The sequence below is a fragment of the Canis lupus genome, chromosome 16 (genome assembly GCF_003254725.2).
Source record: "Canis lupus dingo isolate Sandy chromosome 16, ASM325472v2, whole genome shotgun sequence".
Lineage (NCBI taxonomy): Eukaryota > Metazoa > Chordata > Mammalia > Carnivora > Canidae > Canis > Canis lupus.
In genome coordinates this window covers 24,156,216-24,181,556 of record NC_064258.1, presented here as the reverse complement: position 1 = coordinate 24,181,556, position 25,341 = coordinate 24,156,216, and the positions used below count along the sequence as shown (strand labels likewise).

Genomic DNA, 25,341 nt, shown 5'->3' with positions numbered 1-25,341 from the left:
TTAGATAACTTCCAGAAAAAGGTTTACATTTTCCAGTATTCAACCTCTCCGTTTTATAAAACCCTGCATTCTATCTCATCCTCCAACATTAGTGTGCATCAGAATCACTTGCAGGGCTTGTCAACACAGGCTGCTGGGCCCCACTGCCAAATGGACAGATCTGGGGCAAGGCCTAAGAAGGTGCATTTCTCACAAGTTTCCAGGTGGTGCTGCTGCTGAGGATGCCACCACTGCACTGTGAGTACCACGGTGCTGACCTAACCTTTGCTGGATTGAACTTTGTATGTTCAATGGAAATAGACACCAGTTGGTCATCATTCCTTGGTTCTGAGGCATATACTTACTTGCCTAACAACTCAAGAGTCTCCTGGTCATTTTTTCCCTCCAGGCTAAATAATAGAAGTTTCCTAACATCTTATTATAGATATCATTTTTCAACCCTTTAATCTTTTTGTGAGGTTCTTTGTGGAGTCTTCTCCAAGACTCTTGGTTGTAGAGCCATGAATAAGACCCAGAACCTTAATCAGAGACTGGCTGAGGCTGTGTATAAAGGGAAAAATGACTCACAGATTCACACAGTATATTCCTATTTATTAATCTTCAATACCCGAAGCTTGTCTTATTAGCTCCCTTCTGATTCATGTCCTTCTGACTCCTTTATGAGCTGCAATAATGCCTAGGTGACCTTCGTAATGTCTTTCTGTGGAGAAGCTCAAAGCACTCCTCTAATTCAACAGGTGACTCAACATCCTAACCCAGCACAGGGCTCAGGAACTAGTTTGAGTGCATATAAGTTCAGAAGAAAAACATGGAATACAAATTCAGATTTCTAGCCAAATATATGACATTGGGAAAGATGCTTCTTATATTTATTGGACTTTATAAGACACTAAGTTTACCTCCTCCATATAGAAAGCATTCCAGGAACAGGGAAACTAGTGAATCTCCTCCCTTTTGTGGGGACTTCTAAGAGGGAACTGGTGTTGGGGAGGTGCTTGCTGGGGTCACTCTCATCCATCTCCACCACTTCCATGGCTGCTGGAAAAGAAAGGGAAGGAGCATCCTGGGAGCTCTGCAGTCTATACTGTTTGGCAGAAGCCCAGGCAATCTGAAAGCTACCCCACGAACTACCCTCCATCCTCCCCACACTCCATTTTGTTTTCCTTTTCTTCCCTATCATACTGTTTTCTGCCAGTTTACTTAGTGTGTTATGTCGGGAGCCCAGTTTCTGTGCACTGCCTAATATCAGCATGTTGAGTCCCTCATGAGTAGGAACTATGCTGTCTTTGTGCATTGTACGTGCTCTGGGGATGCTTAACACAGGCTAAACAATAACAGGAGTGCCAGTATTTCCAGGAGAAATCACAATTCCAGCAGAGGGTCCAATCCTATTACCATCTACTTGTGTCCAAGGCAGGCAGAACTCAAGGCATCCCTCTGCACACTGTCCCTTTCGCTTTAGATAAAAGAGTTGAAATTCAATATAACAAAGCCTAAGCCTACAAAATTTCCTTTTGAAAGAGAACATTCTAGGGATGTACTCACGGTGCACTTGTGTTCAGCTCCAAACCAAAAGGCAACCTGTCAGATAATGTAAGTTCCCATATAACCAGTCAGTCCAGCTACATATTAAAAACTTCATGTGGGGCAGCCCCGGTGGCTCAGTGGTTTAGCGCCGCCTTCAGCCCGGGGTGTGATCCTGGAGACCGGGGATCGAATCCCATATCGGGTTCCCTGCATGGAGCCTGCTTCTCCCTCTGCCTGTGTCTCTGCCCAACACCCCGCCCCCCCCCACACACACACCGTGTCTGTCATGAATAAATAAATAAAATCTTAAAAAAAAAAAAACTTCATGTGAATGAAAGGGATCCCCCAAAAAAGAAGATTCTTTGCTTCCCTGAAAATCTCTTAAAGCTTCAGAGCAGAAGGCTAATTCTCTAAGAACAGAGAAACCGTAAAATAAATCAGCTGCAATCAGGACCCTCTGGATCTGTCAGAGCCTCTGGGTCTCTATTTTAAGAGGCAAAGGGCTAGGAGGCAAGGGCAGGCCCAGGGAAAACAGCTTAAACAGGACTGAAGAACAGAAACACAAAGTCAACTGCAGGTGTACCCAGCACACGTGTGGGGCCATGGGCTGCTTGGCCCTTCCTGCAGCCCCACAGCTGCCCCTGCTGCTCAGCACCTGGACACCTCCTCTTGACCCTGAGCTGAGCTCACTGTGATGTGTCACACCAACGTCCTAACTAGTCACAGGGACTCTACTAATGAGGGAACCATAACCAGTATCACTTTACCAGACACACAAGATAAGGAGTAAAGGGAATCAATGCCCCAGCAAACACAAGAAATTCCCACACTGGCGCTTACATCATTAGAATGATCTCTTCCATTCACCTATATCACACTCTCACAGCACATAAATCACGAAAACCAACACTCAGAAATTGTTTATGGCATTTTAGCAACTCCTCCTAGAACACACGCTTCCTCTAGTAAATACCTATGGAAACTTCTTTCTGTCAAAATTTAAAAATGGTTATGTTTTGAACAGCCCTTCTTTTCCACAGGACTAAACTCCAAGGGAGGGAATGAAGAACTGCTTGCAAACCATCTAGTACTAGCAAGGGTGTACCTTTACAAACACTCCACTGAGATGCTGATGGCGCCTCACTGACAATCAAAAGTAAGAATAAGACCCGGGTTCTTTTCTTTCTTTGGAGGAAAGTATGTATTATGAAGCCAGTACTGGAACAAAGTCCCTTTTACTGCTAAGGACGATTATTATAGACTTTTCTGTTATAATTACAATGAATCTGGACTGCAAATTTCTCTTCTGCTCAACAAAAAAACTTGTTTTAATAGGAGTTTCTTTCTAAAAATAGCTCAAGTACTCAGTTCTGTTTTCCCTTCTTACATTCTTTTCCTACTAAATGTACCACTGAAACATTTCCTTTCATTGTTGACACCTTAGGTCATTTGGATTTAAAAATCAGACTATACATAATAACAAAGAAGTCTTTGAATAAAGCCTGCAAAATGGGAAAGTGGTATTTGAGGGAATGCCTCCCTCTGCTCACAGAGTTGATCTGGACGTGGATGCCTGGGGAGCAGCTACCACCCAACTTATTAGAATTGTTTCAGTAAAACCAATATTCCTACAGGGCATGTGATTTATGTGTTAACTGATTTAAAAAATGTCCTGTCTAGTTCTGTTATAAGCATGTTGTTTGGCATGAAGTCAGTGTACTCAGAATTAAAACACATCTCAAACTAAGAAGGTTGCTTCAAGTTTAATTAATCTTTAGTTTTCTTCAGTCTACATTTAAGTTGACAATGACCTGTTAAATTAAGAGCAGTTAAGATTTTAAAAATTTCATGACCTTTGGTTTTTTTTGGTAACTATCTTCCAGAGGATGCTTTCAATTACTTTGGAGAACCTTCTTCCTAAATTAATTTTTTAAGTGCTTCTCTTTAGGGGTATATGGGTCTATTTTTAAATATATAATCCTCTAAAAAATTAAAACTGTCCATCTATACATTTTACAAAGTTATATGACACTCCCATTATTTCTCTATATAAACTTGTAGGTCACACAGTAAGTATAACAGGAATCTTTCAACTTTTTTTCCCCTAAGAGTTAGGGTACCGTAGAAATAAAGCTCAAAAAAATAAGTAAAATAAAAATAAAAAAAGAAATAAAGCTCAATGAGACAACCATTCCATTAATCAAATATTCTAATAGATAAAAATAAGGGATAATCTACAGACTGCTTTTGCAAAGATAAAACAGTAAGAATCAAGCACTCTCTCTTGGAAAAACCAAGTAAGACAGGTTCCTTGCAGTAGGATACACGTAAAGAAAAACCTATGCCACCATTCTTAGAATCCTCTGAAGCTCCCACCTCAAAGTTTCCAGTTTCCCCAAGAGATTAAAAAATTACTATAGGAAGATTTAAGGAGAAAAGAACAAAGAGAAATCTTAAAAATCCACCCACTACTTACAAGCACTTTCAAAGGAAATCTGAGCCGCAATTCTTCTGGAGACCGCTCTCCGGACCATAAACACAATCTGAAGTCTAAAATAGATATCCTATCACATTAGGCCGAGAAGTCACATTTCAGCTTACTAACTTCTACTTGGGTAAACAGTTTTACAACTCATAGAACAAACGCTGGCTAAAATTAACCGCACCGGCACAGCAGGCAGGAACTCGCTGATTTGCATCATGTGTGCCGGGATTTATTCACTAGGACAACATTGGTGTCCTCTTAATGGGAAATTCGGCCAAGGGGCGTGCTCTGCTGAACAATACATAGCATCATGATTATGCTAATTACTGAATTCAGCCCAATAATACTAACTTCTTTTAAGTTGTTTTTGCAAGTACTGACAAAGAGAAGAGTAAGCTCTTTTTCACAACAGGCATTCTCTTGATATTTAAGCACATTCAAATCAGACAGAACTTGGACAACAAGGTGGCAGTGCTGTATACTCCTCACAAGAAAAGGCAAAGTAAAAGGACATTCTGTCTGATTCTTTACAATCGTGTGATTAGATGTGGTACGATGTTAAATTAAATAGGCATCAAATATACATACAAATAAGTCTGCCAACAAGTTCCCTTCAATGAAAGCTTTTTTCTTGATATATAACGAACTAACATCATTTACTTGCTTTCTGGCTTTGTCTTTTCCACCTCCCAAGGAGTTGCCATGAGGGTACAGGTTCATTAATAAATTACAAATGAGAACAAACATCTCAAATATTTGCAAAAGGCATCGTCCTTGGCGAGAGGCACTTTGAAGTGCATTTAACTGCCTGGGTGGCTGGAACTGGTAAGTTGTCCTCTCTAGGTGGCTGGCCATCTACAAAGCATGTTGAAACTCAAGTTAACAGCTAAAGACCCCAAGCACACACCTGATATTCACAAGAAAATTCGAAGGAACACAGAACTTTCTTTCCAATATATACACACTTCCTTAATACGTACAACTTTTATCAAAGCCACTTTGATAACTTTTCCTTTGATAACTTTTCCTTTGATAACACTTCCTTAATACGTACAACTTTTATCTGCTTAACATCTACTCAAGATGGTTCAGATTAGTTTGTTTTAGACATATGAGTTCTGATGACATACTCTGGTCTGACTGGTCATTTTCTAAAAGATATCAAAACATATTATACACATCAATCAAATCTCCAAACACCTCTGGGAGATATTATCCCCCTCCCTGCCTTTTTTTAAAGAGATGGGTAAAACAGGGAAATTCAATAACTTGTCCAAAGTTTTACTCCAAATCAATGCTGGATTATCGCATCCCCCTCCTAACCTCTCTAGGACACATCTTCCATATCGACCATTTACCTATTATTGTATAGATCTTTTCAGAGCTGTTTGTTTCCCTGATTTTAAAATGTGTCAGTTTAGAATTCAAGAGATTTTTTTTTTTTCTACTCAACTCCCAAATCCCAAGGCTGTGCTCTAGAGGCTGGCTCCTTGACTCTCTATAATAGGCAGGCATCCTACAATATGGATCTTATGAAGCACTATCCACAATGGCACAAATACCCAAAGGTAAACAGGTTGATTCCCACAGGCATGAGCTGGTAACCTACCAGCACAATCCCCCCACCTCCTCCACCGGTTGTTTACAAAAACTGCTAAGCTGCTAAACCAGGATTCCACCCCCACTGCCCAACTGTAAGCAGCACTTGCTTCAGCCTCACAAGATGGTAGCTGATGGTGCACTCACCACCACCCCAACCCAAAGTCCCTGGAGGAGGTTGGTAATTGCCCACTCCATGCCAAAAGGAAAGAAGTTGCCACTAATCAAAGATGACTAACCTCTGATCAAAATAATGAATTCTTAGTGACCCACAGCAATTCTGGAATTCTTAATGCCCAAAGAGGATGTTGTAAGGCTATTTTTGACACAATTATCCAATTATGTCACAGATCCAAGGAAGAGTTGCTAAGCTAGACCATTATTTCTTCCTTAAACCAGAAAGAAAAAAGCAAATATACCAACTTTACTTAGGCACTGGAGTTTGCACCACAGAGGAACAATACGATGAATCCTATATCAATTATATGGAAGGCACCAAACGCTGAGCAGTTTTCCAGTTCCTCATGTATCAAATACGCTGAGCATGACTCCACTGTGTCTTTCAACTGTGGCCACACCTGTTCTAAAATGGAAGAACCAGAACATTCCAAAGAAAATAGTGTATCCTCCAATTTACATTAGTCACTCTGCTGCTTCCTTTTCATTAGTGAAAATAATTTAAGAGTCAAGTGTACTTTTGTTCCAGGCATACTTAAGACAGTAGAGAAAAGTCTGTGTGCATCGTAAAAAGCAAGGTAAATTCTCTCCATATGTTCTCATGAATTTTTGGTGGTAGAGGAGGAAGCAGAAACAGCACTATGTGAGTGGAAGACAGTGACCTATGGGATCTTTAGTGCAACAGAGCCATCCACTTGAAACAAAACCCAAAACAACTGTTTTTATGAACTTGCTGTAATGAATTCACCTGGCTATATCAACCCTCTAGAGTAGCCAGATTTATGGTTTTAAACTTTCTCATAGTAAGGTTAAAAAAGTAAAAATAACAGGGGGAATTAATTTTAATAATGTTTTATTGAACTCAATATACCCAACATACTATCATTTCAACATGAAATGAATATAATAATGACTAATGAGCTAGTGGGAGAAACAGGAAGCTGAGAAAAGCTGAAGACCAGAGGCAGCTTGAAAGAGAAGGAAAAATCTAGAAAGAAGAAAGACAGGAGCAAAGGAGGACAAACAAACCTGAAGGAGGGAGAAGAAAATAATTCCTCCCCAGGCATGGAATTCAGTTATAAATTCACACAGCAGATATTGGAATGCTCCCATTCAGGATTAGGTGCTGCTGATACAGAGAGGACAGACAGGGCTCTACATTTAAGAAGCTCATATTCTGGTGAGGAAAACAGACTCACCTACGCAAACAACATTCTGGTAAGTATGAAGACATGGTTGTATGCACGGTGTTCTGAGAGCACACATGGGGGTAGGGTAGGAGAGAGGGGCAGCTGGTTTTTTAAATGAAGGTTATTTTCTAATGAAATTTTAAATATATGTTCTAGAATATCTCAGGATTCTGAATTTTACTTTGGAAACTTAGAAGAGTCATGGTGACATGAAATATTTAAAAATTACATTTGGAGCCAGCAGTAAAATTTCCATTCTAAGCTTTTTATCATCTTCAAATTAAACTGGGTATTTGGTCCAACAAATGAAGGTTGCAGAGTAGAGAAAGAGTAGAAAGGGGGGAAAAAGAACCCCTCCTGTTTCTCCAGAGTTCCCAGTTTTTCAGGAATGACATAAAATACTCAAAGCCTTCAGGCTGGAAAAGAAAAACCCATGATCAACCCACTAATAATCCAATTATTCTTTAGAAGTAGCTGCAGAGTGAGAAAGACCCAGGTTCAAAATGTAGCTTCCCATGTACCAGTCGTATGACTTCAGGCAGCTGACCTCTGCAGGTCTGCTTCCTCACCTGTGACAAACAAGGCCTACCTCAAGGGCCAGTTTTAGAGCTCTGCGAGGTGCCACACGCACCAGCACCCGGGAGCTCTATGGGACTGTAGCCATCACAATCGTACTGCTTCTACCAGCAGTGTGGCCCTTGCTGAACCTCAGTTTGAGATATTTACTGAGGGAGGATGACGCTCCCCACTTTTATAGCTCAAAGTTTCAAAGAATAAAAAGCTGAAAGGGGCCTCAAATGATTATTAAGTATTTCAGGGGAACCTACAGTCTATAAATTTTCTCTCTGAAAACTGCAGCTTTGACAGCCTGCTTGTGTGCTCTCTATCCGATCACCTCATGCTGCTGGCCTAAAGTCACATCAGAGCTTAAGGATACTAAGTACATATGAATTCTGCATCTTGGCAACCTGTTATAGTAATGACCCCCTATTTGTTCTTGCTTCCCTGTATCTACCCTTGGGTAGTCCCTTTCCACACTGACTCTGGTTTGGCCAGCAGGACAAGAGCAAACTTGAAAAGTGCTGACCCACTGGGGCTTGCCCTCTCTTGCTGTACCGTGGAACCCCTGGAACACTACATGAAGAGGCCCTGGCTAGCCTACTGAGGATAAGAAGACCATATGGAACAACGATGCACCATCTGCTGCCAAGGCCTCCACACCAGCCAGCATGAAAACCACCTATATGTGAGGGAGGCCATGCTAGACCATGTGGCCCCAGCCAAGCTGCCAGCTGATTGCAGAGACCAGCCAGGCCAGCCCAAACCAAAAGAACCACCTAGGTGACCTATGGAATTGTAAGACATAAATATGCTCATTTTGCTAAGTCACTAGTATTAGGTGATTAGTTACACAGCAAAATCTTACTAATATACATATCTTCAAAAAGTCTGTAAACTTCCATCTGTATATCTCCAAATTAAACCTTTTAAGACTAATTGATGTGTTATTCTTAAAATTCCTAATTCTGATTACTATATTTACTTTGTCATAGCAACTATTATGTTAATCGAACTAAAAACAAACAGTGATATGGTCTGATTATAAAACTGCTAAAATGCGAAGTTCTCTATTTATTCCATCCTATAATTTGAAACAAATAGATGTGGGCTTCAACGCTACAACTACACATACATGCTAAAGAGATGATTCTTTCATCCTAAGTTTATGAGTGATTATATTGGCATAGTTCATAGCTATTCAATCTGTCTTAATACTTCAGAAATGGATTAGAGTACCAATTTACCCACACATGAACAGAAAAATCTAACTTCAAAAGAAAAAAAATTTTCTCTTCAGTATTTATTTTTTTGTAAGCTAAACAAACAAACAAAAAAGGACATACATAGTAGCAAACTCTTAAAGACAGTTCTTTTTAAAACCTTGGTATGTGGTTAACTCAGCATGGTTTTATTTTTTTTAAGATTTATTTATTTGAGAAACAGAGCATGCAAGCACAAGCCGAGGTGGGGGTGCAGAGGGAGGGAATCCTCAGGTAGACTCCCCACCAAGCACAGAGCCTGAAGCAGGGCTCAATCTCAAGACCCTGAAATCATAACCTAAGCCGAAATCAAGAGTCAGATGCTGAACAGACTAAGCCAACCAGACAGCCCTATTCAGCATGATTTTGTAACATAATTTACATCAGGACTGTGAACTTAAAAGCAGTATTATTACTGCTGTTATTTGAATACTTATTTTTAACATAGTTGATTTTTTAAAGTATCTTAGAATAACACAGGGTAATTTTACCCTCTGCATACATTCTTAATGGTCATTCATTTAACAAACATTTGTTGAACAGCTGGTTCCTGCCATCACGAAACTTCCAAGCATCTGCAACATTTATATGAATGTCAGGATGCCCATACTATTTTCTGGCTAGCCAGAAAATTTCTGCTAGCCAGAAAATAGTGTGAGTGACAATTCTGCCTTCAAGAGTCTTATCATCTGGTATAAGACATGACAATAAATATAAGTTTTTCTACCACAGAAGAGAGTAATCAGTAAGTGTCTCGGGTAAAATTTCATTCCATTAGGAATCTAATTAGAGGCTTCCAGTTGGGTTAATCGAAAAAGGCATCTTGGAGGAAGTGACATCTGAATTGAGCCTTTGCACGCTGGTGAGCTTTTAAGAGCAAAAGGAGTTGAAAGAACACTACACAGAAACAATGACCTAAATAAATAAAGAAAAATGGAAGCTACGATGTGTATCTGGGGAATAGACTGGATTCAGAATTCATCTCTATACGTCTGGGTGCAAATTCTGGCTTTATCATCAGTAGTCATTGACCTTGGGCAACAGTGCCTTAGTTTCACCATATTTAAAATGGGGATAGTAATACACACTTCATATGGTTATTATGAAGATTAAACAAGTTTATGTTTGTAAAGCACATAAAAACACTGGAGCTTCATATTTTATTGAATAAGTTCACGTATTTATGCATACACAGCAAGGAAGATAGACAAATGTGCATGAATATAAGATATAGCTGTTCCATTAACAAGAGTAACCTGGTATGTAGTAGGCACTAAATATACTTTTGTTTTCCCTTTGTATGGACATGAAGAATCACTCCAGAGCACAGGGTCAGACATGTTTTCATGTGCCCCAATATTAACCTCCATTCAGTTAAAAGAACAGAGACCCTCCCTCCTCTACTTCGAAACTAGGAGTTTCCTCCTTTCTCTTGGGGCAGCACTTCCGCGCTTGCTGATAGAAGATGCTCTGCTTGAAAGTGCTACACAGAAACAGCCCAGCTGCCAAATTTGAACAAATCTTACTTTATACACCTTAAATGGAAAAAATAAGCATAAGCTTATTAAGTACAATCTGAACTTCTAAAATTTGTAAAATTTGTAGTATTCAGGCTAACCTAAAACAGCAAACAAATGTACTGTAATTTGAGATCTTAGGAAAAACAACATTAGATTTAAAGCTACAGGTATTTCAAAAGGTAGGTTAACAAAATCTTACTAATACTACTCTAATTTGGCTTCAAGGTAGGCATATATCCACATTGAAAATACTTTACACAGTCTTATTCCTTGAATCTATTAACAAAATGTTAAACTGAGTTCATTTTTAAGGTGAAAGTACTAAAGATAGTTAAACATACTAAAAAAATTACTGCTAAAAGTACTTGAGAATAGTCTATGTCAAAATAAGTAAAAATGTTCTGCAATCTCATACTACTTATTTGTTTAGAAACCTCTTTCTCACAGATAATTTGCAGGCAAATTTCACCCATCAGAAATCACACTTTGTTGCCACTCTAGTGTTGGTGACCACCATGTGAATTAATGCGCTGTGCTGAACTTGATCATAAACACCCACTTCTCCATTTATTTAGTCCAATTATAAGAAAACTATTAAGAATCAGGCAACAAGCTACTGACCTCCAAAAGCTATTGGAACATTAGCAAAAAATATTAATTTTTGTTATTCCATTTCACACTGCTTCATGGCAACCAAGCTGACTTCAAAAGCATGTAAGAATCGTTTTAGAGTAAGAGCTACTCCACTTTCTGACTTGAGATTTAAGACTTTGTAAGGAACCCACTTCACAGAGCTGTATTGCTAAGATCATCCAAATCAAAGTTTACTAGCTTTGCGACCATTGGTAAGTTACCTAACAGAATTCTCTCCACCCACCTGTGAGATGAGGACAAGAATCCACTTCCAAGGATTGTTGAGAAAATGAGTTAATGCACATACAGCACTCAGAATAGTACACAGCACAGATTTATATATGTAAAATATGTTTATATATAATTTATATATATATATTTTTAGGTATATAAAGTAACAATGAAGGGGAATTCCAGGTTAAATCACTTATATGTTGAGGTTCTGGATTTTGAAGTTCCCTCTCTATTTTATTTCGGATGAACAGGGAACTTGCAGGATAAGAATGAAAGGATCCTCATAGTAACAGTCCCAGGCCACTGTTTTATTATTAATAATTTCAAATATGTTTTCATGGGTATCTGAGCATTTGTAAGGTTTGTTTGAAGGGAAAATGCTCAAGTGTGTGGTAGGACACAACACTTGGTACCAATTTACCAAGAGACTTGGGAAATCAAAAATATATTCTCTAACTTTTGATAGCTCTGCTGTCAATGGATATGGTTTGTTGATATATTCATAAGAGATTCTAATTTCACTCGGCTGTAAGAACCCAGTAGGTGGCTAGTTTCTTCCCTGGCAGGGGAAGTCTCTTAATGACAGACATACATAATTATATCTTTTAAGCACTAAATAGTTCATTTAAAACAGTGCTCCAATGAGTGCTCACTTTTCAAAGCAGCAAAAAACCAGAGGATTAACAACTCAGCTCTAAGAATTATAATAGCCTAGTAATTATAATAATCCAAGAAGCCATTCTCAGAAACACCAGAGACTAGCTCCCCTCTGTAGGCCCTGGCTCACCAAAAAAAGAGTGGGCAAACAGTACCAGGATATCTGTGGTTGATTGTAGACTGTAAAATAATAGACAATTATCCATTTTAGACCTTAATGTGGTCATTGTAAGGGTTGGCTTCTTCTTTTTCTTGACATTATATTTTCCTGTCTTTCCAGTTGCCAGGAAAGGGTGAATTTCCCAATTCTTTGACTCACATCTCTTCCTAAAAATGCTCTTAAAAATGACTAAAAATTACTCTTTTTAGTTTCACAGATTGAGATTCTTTTATGTGAACATATTTAAAAGAAGGGCTCTTGATCCACATTTCTTTAAGGCTTTTGAAAATATTTTTTAAATAAGATGAATGGAAGCATAAAAGGGCATTTTAATTCATTCCAACTGACATTCTGATCTTGAATAAAAACAATCTCGTCCTTATTATTCAAGCCTGTTAAGATTATAAAATAATAAGAAGCCAGTTAGACAAAGGGTATTCTAGTTGTTTATACACAGCATATCAGAACGATGTACACCCAATTCATGACATCAGACTAGTACTCACTGTTCTTTGTGTAAGTGTTAAATAAGCCATCTCTTCTTCTATGAGTGTAGTGGTGGGTCAGTGTTCAGGAAAAATAATTAAGATAAAAGGCAAATAAACAACCCAAGACATTCTCCAAAAAACATCCAAAAGAATCTGTCTCTGATCTTTTACTAAAGTAATCTCTTCCGAAATCACCATTAAATTAATCCTGGGCACTGAAGAAACAGGAAGAATAAATCACGTTTAAGTTACTGTCCTTTAAAATGTATTGGACAATTCTGAGACACACAGAGAAAAAAAGTATTAAAAATAGCCAACAGAAGGACTAGGCAGTCAATAAACATAAAGGCCATGGGTGAGATCAAAATTAGAAACATATAATGTCTGAAGAAGTGTCCTTATAAGGGTATCTTTAAATCAGTAACTAAGTTAGGATAATCCACTGGGAAAAATAAAGTTGCCATGATCATAATTATGGTTGATTCTCCATCTCTCATTCAGAAATCCCTAGAGAGTCTCAGGAGACAAACATGATACAACTTTAAGCTATTACATTTGATAATGTTCAATAGTGTTTGGAGATATTTTGAAAGCTGATCTCAACTATCCAAGTCCTAGATGACAAACACCATATATAGATTTCATTGAAATCTTTCAAATGGAAGATTTGAATCTTTCATTCTTATAAAGGGCATGGAAGAGCAACAGTAGAGAATAAAAGTTCTGCTGAGCATTCCTTACCACAGCTAGCATACCATATTTACTTCCTTTCCCCAAATGCACGGATTTCCAGGTTCCCAAGCAGGCTGCTGTTTGTTCACTCATTTGCTCATTCACTAGACTTTCAGGGAGTTTCTTAAACCTATGTCAACACTAGAGAAATGAAATAAAAAAGGACCCTACCTTCTAGGAATTCAGTGTAACATGGAAGATGGATAGACAAGTAATTATAATACAGTTTAAGCCCTATAATAGAAGTTTGTACGAAAGTAGGACTGCAATTCTCTTTGAGGGTAGGGGGAAGGTCTTATGATTAAAATGACCCGGCAGAGCAAGGGTGAAAGTTATCTGAGGCAGAGTGAGCAGTACAGGCAAAAGCCCAGGGGGAGGAAACCACAAAGGCTGTTCTGGGAAAAGCAGTAGTACATATCCAGAGAGCCAGTGATGGGCTACGAACAGGAGAGAAGGCAGAAGACCAGGCCGGCAAGGCGGATGAGCATGGGGTGGCTGGGGCCTGAAGGGCCATGCTCACAAGTCCGTCCATTATCCTGTAGCCTGAAGCTCTTAAGTCTGGCTGCACATTAAAATCTCCTGGGAAGCTTTAAAACAAAATATTGATGCCAGGTATTTGTCAGTTTCAATGAACTGATCTAGGATGGGTTCTGGGTAATTTTTAAAAGCTTCCCATGTGATTCTTGTATGTGGTCTGTGGGGAGAACCACTGCTGTGGGCAACAGGGAGTCAACACAACCGTGTAAGCAGGATGGTGATGTAAAATCGTTAAAAAAAAAAAAAAAGTTAACTGGGCATCAGTGTGAAGAGATTACAGGCACAGAGACTAGAGGACGAATGTCAGTGTATATGCTGCTGGATACAGGCTAGAGATAAGAATTGAAGTCAGTAGTTAGTAATTTTTGTGGGTCACTGACCTATGTGAAAGTCAATGATAAAGGCTAAAGGCCCTCTCCTTGGGGAAAGCACACATATGTCAAAAGATGTACATGTAATTTCAAGGGATTATGAACTTCTTTAAGTACGCTAAATTCAAATTAAAAACCCTGACCTAAAACCAGTGATGAGAAAGAGGAAAGACTCCTGAGGTCGGACACTTAGGTGAAGGAAGAGAAGAAGAATTAAGGATGACATCACCACTTCTAGTCTGAGTTATAAATAAGAAATGCATATTGTGCACTCACCCATCAGCAATCATCCTGAGTACTAACATGTATGCATCTCAAGGAATTTTCCCTATTCTCTAAGGCAGATTGCTGCCGTACTGATTTTCTAATTGAAGAAACAGATTCAGAGACAGGAAATAAGTACTTGTCCAACGCCACATGGCAATAGTGGTAGAGCTGGAATTTAATCCAAGACAATAGGACTCCAGAGCTTGCGGTGTTAGCCTCCTTCAGTGCTACTTCTGGTAAGTGATACCCATGGATGAAAGAGAGACAGGAGGATAGAGTAGGATGGGCTACGAATAGGACAGAAGGCAGAAGACCAGGCTGGCAAGGCGGATGAGCACAGGGTGGCTGAGGCCTGAAGGGTCATGCTCACAAGTCCGTCCGTTATCCTGTAGCCTGAGAAGAGGAAGGGGTGGAGTAGGGATACAAAAGAATAAATTTTAGATGTGCTATGTCAAGACAGTACAAGACATACAGATGACAGTATCTGCTGAATTGGGAAAAACAGAAAGGAGATCACGAGGTGAGAGCAGAAGAGACAGGAACAGAACGGGTACGAAGTTTTCCTGATGCACCCAGAACCATGCTTGTCATGATGCTCTAAGCACCATCAGTATCTATCCTTTGCGAGTGGGAAGCAGACATGGAAGTCGAGGCCCCACAGCCACTGAATGGTGGAGCCCACCTTAACCCCTGACCTAAATTTCTAGGGCCTATAAAAATAAGTGTAAACCATGGTGTCCTACATGGCAGTAGCCTCCAACCTCTTTTAAAATTGCTAGTGGGATACACAGGGTTTATTTATTTTAAAAAGCTTTGTAGAAAAAAAATGTGGGGCAGCCCAGGTGGCTCAGTGGTTTAGCACCGCCTTCGGCCCAGGGCCTGATCCTGGAGACCCAGGATCGAGTCCCACATCAGGCTCCCTGCATGGAGCCTGCTTCTCCCTCTGCCTGTGTCTGTGTGTTTCTCATGAATAAATAAAATCTTTTTAAAAAATTAAAAAAATAAAATAAAATGTGGATGATATTTATCCATTTCTATAACCTAAACGTCTTTTATATTGACTATTTGAGGGGTAATAAGAGATATCTCTGTATTAATCCACTTAAACAAAATAATAGAGATCCATTTTCGCAGGGCAATATACACACTGAGGAGCAAACCTATGTAAATGATATAGCAGGACACCAATTCTCTGGTGTGTTACTATTATCTGAGTCAGAATTCAGACAATTAGTCTAATGGAGATACTGTGCCTGTTTCCTGAGGTCACGGGAAGTGGTGAAATTTCCTTTTTATTTTTTTACTCTTTTTGAAGTTTGAAAAGAATGTGGTTTTTCTTCTCTTTAAAGTCACAAAAATAAAATCTTCAACTACACTCCCTCTACAACTCTAGACTAGCTGCTTCAGGCTTAACAACAGAGTAACTCCTATGTCATGGTTTCAGATAAAAACCTATCAGAGTTCAACATGGCAGCACCTATATGGACAATCATGGAGTCTGAGTCAAAAACACTCCTTCTATAAAAGTACTTTTAAAGAGCCTACAATATTACCTGGAAATTGGCTCTTGTTTTAGAATTAAAGTACCTAAGAGAAATATAAAATTCCAATTAACAGAGTTTTGAAGTCCTGTTCTACAGTCTGTCATGAAGAACCAGGACACCTTTTATGGCCCGACCCCAGCCAACCACCACTGGGACTGAAGGGCTCCGCGTGGAACTCACTGCTTTCTAAAGTAGCCCAGACCACTACTGGATAACTTGTACCAGAGCTTAGGTCAAGTCAGAATCCTCTGCCTGTAATTTTCATTCATTCATCCATCCATTCATTCATTCAAACATTTACTGGGCATATTCTCTTGTCTTCCGGTTCCTTAACCTACAAGGGTTGCCACCATTGTTCTTTTATACCTTTTCCTTCAGATCCAACAACCAAACTCCTCTGGCAGTGGTTCCTCACGTGACTCAATCCACTACTATACTTGTGTGACTCAATCCACTACTATACTTGTCTCCCTTCTTTGTTTGCATCCCACCTCAAATGTCGTTTTCAGATGCAAACAGGACGCATCAAAAGTGGTCTGACTTGCTCATATTTGCAAGAGCCCCATGGCGGAGACAGCTCACACCAGCCTGAAGGCAAATCAACGAGCAGCTCTTTCTCATCTTAGGTACATCGGAGATTGCCCTCCATGCCTGAGCGTTCCTTGGCTCCTGATGTTTATCCTTATTATCTTTCATCTTGCTGATTTTAGAAGGTTATTATGAACTATTTGTGTTATTCTGAGTCTGGAGTCCCGCTAGCTATGGCATGAGCCATCTCTCCTAGGCTTACGTCATCTGAAAATTAGAAACTTATTTCAATCTAGATCTTTAAGAAGACACTGTGATTAAAAATGAGCTCTCAAGGGCAACTCAGTACTTTACAGATTCTGTAGACTATGTACTACTCTCTGACACCTGTTAATACCAATTTTTAACATGCTGAGGGGCAATAAAGAACCCTTGAAAATATGATATAACTATAAAATGTACAGTTTATACACAATTTTTCAATCAATATCAGATGGTTCATGGACCCCTGTGAAGCCCATCTGTTGACCTCCCATTACGGAGCTCTACCTGAGGGATTCTAGGACCTATGAAAAACATTTCTGGTCACTAGGTTTACTAATATTCATTTCTAAAATAAAATTTCTGATCCACTGTCCTATCTAATGCCCAACTTAATACCCAGGAACCAATTAACTGGAAACCAATTGACATTATTAGCTATTTCTCAGTATCAAAGTAAGTATCCAGAAACTAAGAAATCTGACCGAAACCAAACCATGGATTATAAGAATACTTTAAAAACAAAAACAACAGTATCTAAGCTTATGTACGCAAAGACTCACCCTTGTTTGTGGTAAATTAAGAGAGAGAGAGAACATTCTGAATGTCCATTCACAGGCAAATGGATTTGCTCAATAAATTATGGCATGCTGAAAATGTCATTCATTTTTTTGAAAACAAGAGTTAGATCTATATTGAGCTAAAGAAACATCCGTGATATTTTAAGGAAGAAATACTTCATAATAATGTATAGAGTATGACCCTGTTTTAAAAGCAAAAAACTCATAAACCTGTTGTTAAACATACTTTTACAAATATAGAGAAAGGTATAGAAGAATTCACACTGGGCTGTGAACATTGGTGGAGGATTGATTCTTCTTACCTGTATTCATCTTTGCACACTCTCACTTCCTACAAGTAAATATTACTTTTGCCAAGTAAAGATTAAAAGAAAAAAAGAAAATCTAAATAAGGCTTGACAATAGGATCTATCAATAAAAACAGACCTCTCACCCCAACATCCCATGCAGATTTTCTAAATGCCCAATTTCCCCACAAGTGTCCCACCCATAATACGCCCCCAGATGAAACCTAGTTTCCTTTCAACTTCTCAATGACTCACTGTTTGGGGTATTTCATTCCAAACATAGGCACCCTTCTCTTACATATGTTAAAGTTGTGTTACAGTTTCAGTGTGTCCACAATTCACAAGTGTGGTCCCCCTCCTTAGGAAAACTGGTATCTCCACAGAGCCATAAAAAAGGTATGTGGCACCCACATTAGTCCAATACATAAGAGAGGGATGCTTGCAGCACAAACACTATCAAATTTTAAGGTAAAGAAATATGAGCACGGAAGCCATTCCTGTTGGATTAGTGGTTCTCAACATTGGCTAAACATTAAAACTACCTGGAAACATTTTAAAAATACCAATGCCTGGCACCACTTCCAGAGTCTATTTAACTGGCTCAGGGAAAGGTGCTTGTTTCACTTTAAAGGTTTTCTAGATTATTCTAATGAGCAGAGTTGAGAATCACTGTTTTCTACATTTCATTTTCTTTCCTTCTATCAAGTTTTACAGAGCTTTCCCTTTCTCAGTTATTTTAAGGCTATTAGATCTATTTGGGAAAGCCAAAACTGATCAACCAGTTAATATCTATCCACCACACATAATTTATATTGTCCTTCTGCTGACTTTTGATGCCCAACTTCAATAATGTATTCTCATTAGGAGCTCTTCACATATCAACAGTATTTGTAGCTTCTTCGCCTTAGTAATGACATCGTTTATTACTAACCTTGGAGACCATGAATTTACAAAACATCTTTAGACTTTAAACATTATGTTGGTAAACGAAAGTCCAACATTACTATTTGAAATATTTCTGGATATTAATTAATGGACTTCTTGAAATTTCATGCTCGCCTTTACAAGTATTTCAAAATTTCAACATCTACCGCATTGCAAAGAATTGATAAAGAGAAAAAATGTTACTTGAAGTATCTCCCCCACTCGAACTTAGTATCTGAAAACAGTAATATACCAAAGAAAAATGTCAATACAATATGAAAGGGGATTCATTAACAAAATGAAATATTTATTTAGTACATATTGTTTTACAGTACAAAAAGACCCCAAACTAATAATACACTGTATGTTAATTAACTGAGGAGTTTAAATTAAAAAATTAAAATTAAAAAATATATTACAGTACAAAAAGACAGGATTCAATACTTTGGACTGATGCTGCAAATTTTACAGAAACATATTTTAAAACAAAGGACACTGTATATTATTTATAATGGCTGGCATACGAAATAACTGCTTTTCTATATCTGCATGTGACATTAGTATATATTTTCAAAGAAGTTTACAGTGGTCCATTGAAAAAGTTCTGATCCAGGAACTATACTCCTAACCATTTATCCCAGTGAAATGAAAACTTACATCTATACAGAACACCTGTAGACAAATGTTCACAGCAGCTTTATTCGTAATAACCCAGAACTGTAAACAACCCAAATTTCCTTCTACTGGACAAATCATTAAACTGTGGTGCATCCTCACCATGGAACAGAACTCAGCAATAAAACACAACACAATAACTTGAATGGCTCTCACAAGCATTTGGCTGAGTAAAACAAGCCAATCTCTAAAGATCACATGTAGCATGACTCCAAGGGTTTAAGGAAATTCTAAAGGAGAGCAAGAGGAAACCAAGGGTTGTTTGATGGGTCAGGGATACAATCTCCTGTTTCTTGATTATGATGGTGGTTACACTAACACACATGTGATCGAACTGCACAAAACTATACACACCACACACACAAAAATGAGTGCATGTAAAACTGCAGAAACCTAAATAAATATAAGCTCTGGAGGCACCAGTGTCAATTTTCTGGTTTTGATCTTGTACTAGAGCTACCTTTGGGGGAAAATGGTACCTCTCTGTATTTTTGCAATTTCCTATCAATCTGTAATCATTCGAAACTAAAAGCTTTCTTACAAGTTTGAGGAAAAGAGTAAAAGTTCAAGGAAAATGTAAAGGTGGTCACTTATTTAAGATATGTACACCATTTTCCCTAATCGAAGTGAAGACATAAACAAATAAGGGAGAAAGATATAATAAGGATGGCTGGAAAGAAAAGGATGGCTTAAATAGTAACTTTGGAGTATTTATTATGTGCCAGGCACCACAGCTTATCTCATTTAACTCAACAATCCAATCAGGTAACTGCTGATTAATATCCTCACTTCTCAGATGAGAAAACCGGAAGATAAGAAATCCATTTAAGATCACATGCTGACAAGTAGCAAAGATGTCAAGAAAAGACCATTTCAAAGCAAAGAGGATTTTAAGAAAAAAATATCCTTTATGTATCAAGAAGAGGTTTATTAAGTAGCTTAAAACAGACAGAGTAGATAAAATGCTATGGTAAACCACAGCACAGGATGCTGACTACTATGTCCTCCAAGAACTTAAATTCTGTAACACACATTAGCCTAGGAAAACTGAATCATGCATTTGACCAGATGTATTTGAAACTGGTTATTTTTTATTAATCTTTCAACTTTTGCTTAGAAATGAGAAGAAAAGTAACAATGCTTTCTCTTCTTTAAAAATGTGCACGGAATGAAAACAAGTAGATAAAGTAGGCCAAAATTCAGAAGTAAGACAAATAGAGCACTCAAAATGGAAAGAAAATTAAACGGATTGACTATAACAAAGCCTGTTCACGAAAGAAAATGCAAAGGCTATAACACTGTCAAATGCAAGGCAGAAAAGTTTAAATTAGGTTAGAATAAAATATGAATCTGCATATAATAAACAATATGGGCTAGCAACATGAGTATTTATTACCAATAAAATAGTTTTAAATAAAATTATGCTGTTAGGATTGGTTTCAGTCTGGCTTAGAAAAAGCAGAAGGAAAATTTCAGCCCTCTTTTTCATTCCATCTTCAATTTAGAACACTGCATATTTTCACAGCACATCAAATTCAGAAGCCATTCTAGGATAAATTCAATGCAAGTAAATGGGTATTTAAGAGGAAGTTTCCTATTCTGGTTGTAAAGCCTCTGAGACAGGGCTGTCTTTCTAGAGGAAAATAACACTGCAATTTTAATTTTAAAGATCAGTGAAACCCCAAGAAAATATGGTATTTAAAATATTGGAAAAAAATAAAAAATAAAATATTGGGAGTATTAGCCATCTTTTTAAATTGTAGACAGTCAAGTAATTCCACTTAGTGTGCTGCTCAAAGTAAATAGATGATTGCAGTTGGTTCTGCCTGTAGGATCATCTCTAATATAAAAGGTTCTCTTTCCTCTTAAATTACCTTCTTAAAAGCAAGTGAAAGTGCAGTGATGATGTCAACACGGTGGTTCTCTTAGAAGCTTTGTAAACTCCTAATTCAGGAAGTAATACACAGGAATTTTACTCGACATTCAAAAATCTCTCTACAGCAGATGTGGAACAGAATGGCCATACCACTATATTCTTATCCATGGCTTCAGTTAATATGATAAAATCTGAAAAAGATTTTATCCTTGGCATTTCTTTCCCATGCACAGATAAAGAGTAAAGAAGGGCCAAAAAGCAAATGTGTACAATTGGGGGATATCTATCATACATTCTTTATGGATTTCTGGGCTCTAAAGAAATCTCATGAGAGAGTAACTTATTTTTTCCAGTTAAACCCTACTACGTTTTTTATAAAAGTCATAACCTAGGCCATTTTGTAGGGTGTACAGACATACATTAAAATCTCTCTAGGGGCACCAGTTAAGCATCCCACTCTTGATTTTGGTTCAGGTCATTATCTTGGGGTTGTGGGACTGAGACCCACATTGGGCTTCATGCTCAACGGGGAGCCCACTTTTCCCTCTCCCTCTGCCTCTCCCCATGCTTGCACATGTTTGTGTGTTCTCTCTAAAATAAATAAATCTTTTTTAAAAAAAATCTCACTTTAATTTTGGGGGATCATACCAAGGAAACCTATTTTCAGTAATGCCAGATTCTAATCCATGGTGAATATAAAATTTTTAAGTTCTTACAACTAAATATCCTTCAATAGAAACATTTTTAAGGTATGATAATGGTATTGCCGTTGTGTTTTGAAAAAGATTTCTTGAACATATTGAAATGTTTACAGATGAATAATATCTGAGATATGCTTTATTTTTTTTTAAGATTTTATTTATTCATTCATGAGAGACAGACAGAGAGAGAGAGAGAGAGAGAGGCAGAGACACAAGCAGAGGGAGAAGCAGGCTCTAGGCAGGGAGCCTGACGTGGGACTCGATCCCGGGACTCCAGGATAATGCCCTGGGCTGAAGGCAGCACTAAACTGCTGCACCACCAGGGCTGCCCCTGAGATATGCTTTAAAATAATAGGGAGGTGGGGGCAGTGGATGGGAGTTTAAACAACACTGGCCACAAACTGGCAAGTAAAGCTGAGATATGGGGATATGGGGATGAATTATTCTATCTTTTCTTTGGTACATGTTTGAAATTTTCCAACATAAAAACTGTGTATATCCTTGCAATAGGATATAAAATATACTCATGTAACAAGGAATTCTAAGCAGAAATTCAGGTTCTTTTGTTGTTAATTTTTTGAGAGAGGGAGAGAGAATGCAGGTGGGGGGTGGAGAAGATGTGCAGGGGAAAGGAAAAGAGTCTTAAGCTGATTCCATGCCCAGTACAGATCTCACAACCCTGAGATCATGACCTGAGCTGAAACTGAGACTTGGACACCTAACCACCTGAGTCACCCAGGCGCCCCAGAAATTCAGGTTCTTGGACTCTTCTGTTATGGCAAAATCCCAGACAAACCACCTCACTCCATGTTACTACAGTTCCCAATTTCTAAAATGCAGAGATGGAACATTATTTCTAAGGTTGCTTCTAGTTCTTAAGTTTTTTACTGAGAATGCTGTTCTGTTCTTCTGAACAGAGTTTAGATTCATCTTGCTAATTGTCGCAGTAACTGATTCTACACTGAGAAGGCACAGGTGTCTGAAGACAAGATGTGATCTCAGAGCAGCTCTTTAGGACCAGAGGTGCCACCCCTGCCATCAGGGCACTTGAGAGGCTTAGTTAGTTATGCATCTGCCTTCAGCTCAGGGCATGACCCCAGGGTCCTGAGATCGAGCCCCACATCAGATTCCCTGCTCAGTGGGGAGTCTGCTTCTCTCTGTGTGCCTACCCCCCACCCCATTTGTGCTCTCCCTCTCTCTCTCTCTCTCGATATAAATAAAATCTTAAAAAAAAAAAAAAAACAGGGAGGCAATCACAATAAGTATAGCACTGTTCTCCATAGGCCAGGTGAAAATGCTCATACTTCAGAAATTTGCCTCAGATAAGGCTATAAGTGGCAGTCACTTTAATACAGCAATTTTTCCTGAGTAATTATCAAATATTACTTTTGTAAATAGATTTTGAAGACTTCTCAACACAGTATTGATGATACCAGTGAAACATCTGATACACAGATTACCATCAGTCAGATTTTAGTGAAATGTATCATTGTACATCTTAAAATGGAATACCATGCAGCTATGCAAAATATGAAGATACTACCCCACAATGATAGGAGTACGGAAAAGGGGTACAGGAACCAACTGAAAGACTCCCAGTGGCCACAGCTAGAAAAATTAGAGCAATAAAGTTATACTGGATTTAACTCAAAGTATCAATATCCACTAGTCCACACTGATACAAATAAATGATTCAACAGTTAAATGGGAGAGGGTAGATAAATCTCTTGTGCAGAAGTATTCCAAAGAATATATGCAGAAACTCTGCTTCTGCCCTTCCTAAGGTGGAACATAACTCCCGCTCCTGAAGTGTGGACTGCCTTTCCCCCAGAGAGCACAAGATGGAAAGTGTAGGGAAAAAAAAGTAACTTCACAACAGAGACACTTGACAAACACTACCTTGGCCAGGACACCAAGGTCAGTATCAACAGTAAAGTCACACAGATAGGATGCACCCTTGAAACAATGTGATAAAAATAGCATTTTGCCTCTGTGGACTCCTCCAGTCTAACCCCACATAACCCCATTCTAACCATGAGAAAAAATATCAAACAAACCCAGCCAAGAGGCATTCTACGATATCTGATCAGTCCTCAAAACTGTCAAGGCATATAAAACAAGGGAAGTCTGAAAAACTATTACAGCCACAGAGAACCTAAGGAGATATGACGACTGAATGTAGTGTAGAATTGTGGATGAGACCCTGAAACAGAAAAAGTCATGAGGTAAACACTAGGGAAATCTCAATAAAGCAAGAACTTCAGAATCAGGTTTGGTTCATTAACTGAAACAAATGCACGACACTAATGCAAGAGGTTCATAATAGGGAATTTGGGAACTCTATCATCTTTGCAATTTCTCTATAGATCCAAACTGTGCTAAAATAAAAAGATTATCTTTAAAAAATGAAAAAAAATTTAGTAAGATACAAACTTACAATGATGTGGATGGTTGATATATAATAAACAAAAATATTACTAGACAATATCCATGCTATTAACCTATTTTTGTTTTAAAAATATACATATATGGGGTCCCTGGGTGGCTCAGTGGTTGAAGCTCTGTCTTTGGCTCAGGGCGTGATCCTGAAATCCTAGGATCGAGTCCCACATCGGGCTTCCTGCATGGAGCCTGCTTCTCCCTCTGCCTGTGTCTCTGCTTCTCTCTGTGTCTCTCATGAATAAATAAATAAAATCTTAAAAAAAAATAAAAATATACATATATGTATTTTATTACCAAAATGTCTGCATGATGATACATCAAAATGTTAACGCCTCTGGGTGGTAGAATCAGCAGTGACTTTCACCACCCCCTTTATACTTTTCTGTATTATCTCACTTTGTTCTTTCCACTAAGCATTGATTACTTTGAATATTGAGCCTTCCTTGTTTATAAACTATAAACAAAGTTCTTTGATTTTAGGAAAAAATTCGGCATACAGTACAGAATTAAGTGCTCCTTAGTCCAAAATAACATGCACTTATAAAAGAATAAATTTTACTTTTCCAAGGGGAAATATTTTATTTTTTAAAGATTTGAGAGAGATAGAGCATACGCATGAGCAGGGGGAGGTGGGGAGAGAGAAAGAGAGAGAGAGGAAGATAAGCTGACTTCCCACTGAGCATGGAGCCTACTTGAGGCTCTTTCCCAGGACCCTGAGATCATGATCTGAGTCTAAACGAAGAGTCTCAAGTGTCTATCCTTAAGTGACTGAGTCACCCAGGTGCCCCAAGGGGAAATAATTTAAAAGTCAGTGTAGAAGAATGAAAGCATGAGATTTAACTGGACTTCACTTATATTCCTGGTTTCACTCTTGGGCAGTTCAATAACTCTTAATGTTCTCATTTTACGGTGGGAAATATGTTAACACAATAAACCTACTTTTTTTTTTTTTTAATAAACCTACTTTCTGCAGAACTGCCCTAACGCTTATCTACTTATCAATATAATCACAAATTATATACTATATAAGAACATATAGTTCTTATATAAAATGTATTTCATGATATCAAATCTTATTAGAAAGAATTACATTAATAGTAGCAAAGAGTTCAATGATGTCAAGAG

The 25,341-nt window shown here is 38.3% G+C and overlaps 1 protein-coding gene across 9 annotated transcripts in view; it reads right to left on the bottom strand.

Annotated features, from left to right (window-relative positions):
• The window catches only part of SLC20A2 (solute carrier family 20 member 2), a 101,228-nt gene that overhangs the window by 63,346 nt on the left and 12,541 nt on the right, over positions 1-25,341 (bottom strand). Inside the window, exons 1-2 of one of the 9 annotated variants that reach the window (XM_025442523.3) lie at positions 4,004-4,252; positions 900-1,038 (exon numbers count right to left, since the gene is read on the bottom strand). The exons of 6 other annotated variants lie outside the window; for them this stretch is intronic. The gene's annotated coding sequence lies outside the window, so the exon portion shown is untranslated. Of the gene's footprint in view, positions 1-899; positions 1,039-4,003; positions 4,254-25,341 lie in introns of those variants that run through there. 2 more of the 9 variants (XM_025442614.3, XM_025442041.3) reach the window with 2 other exon arrangements.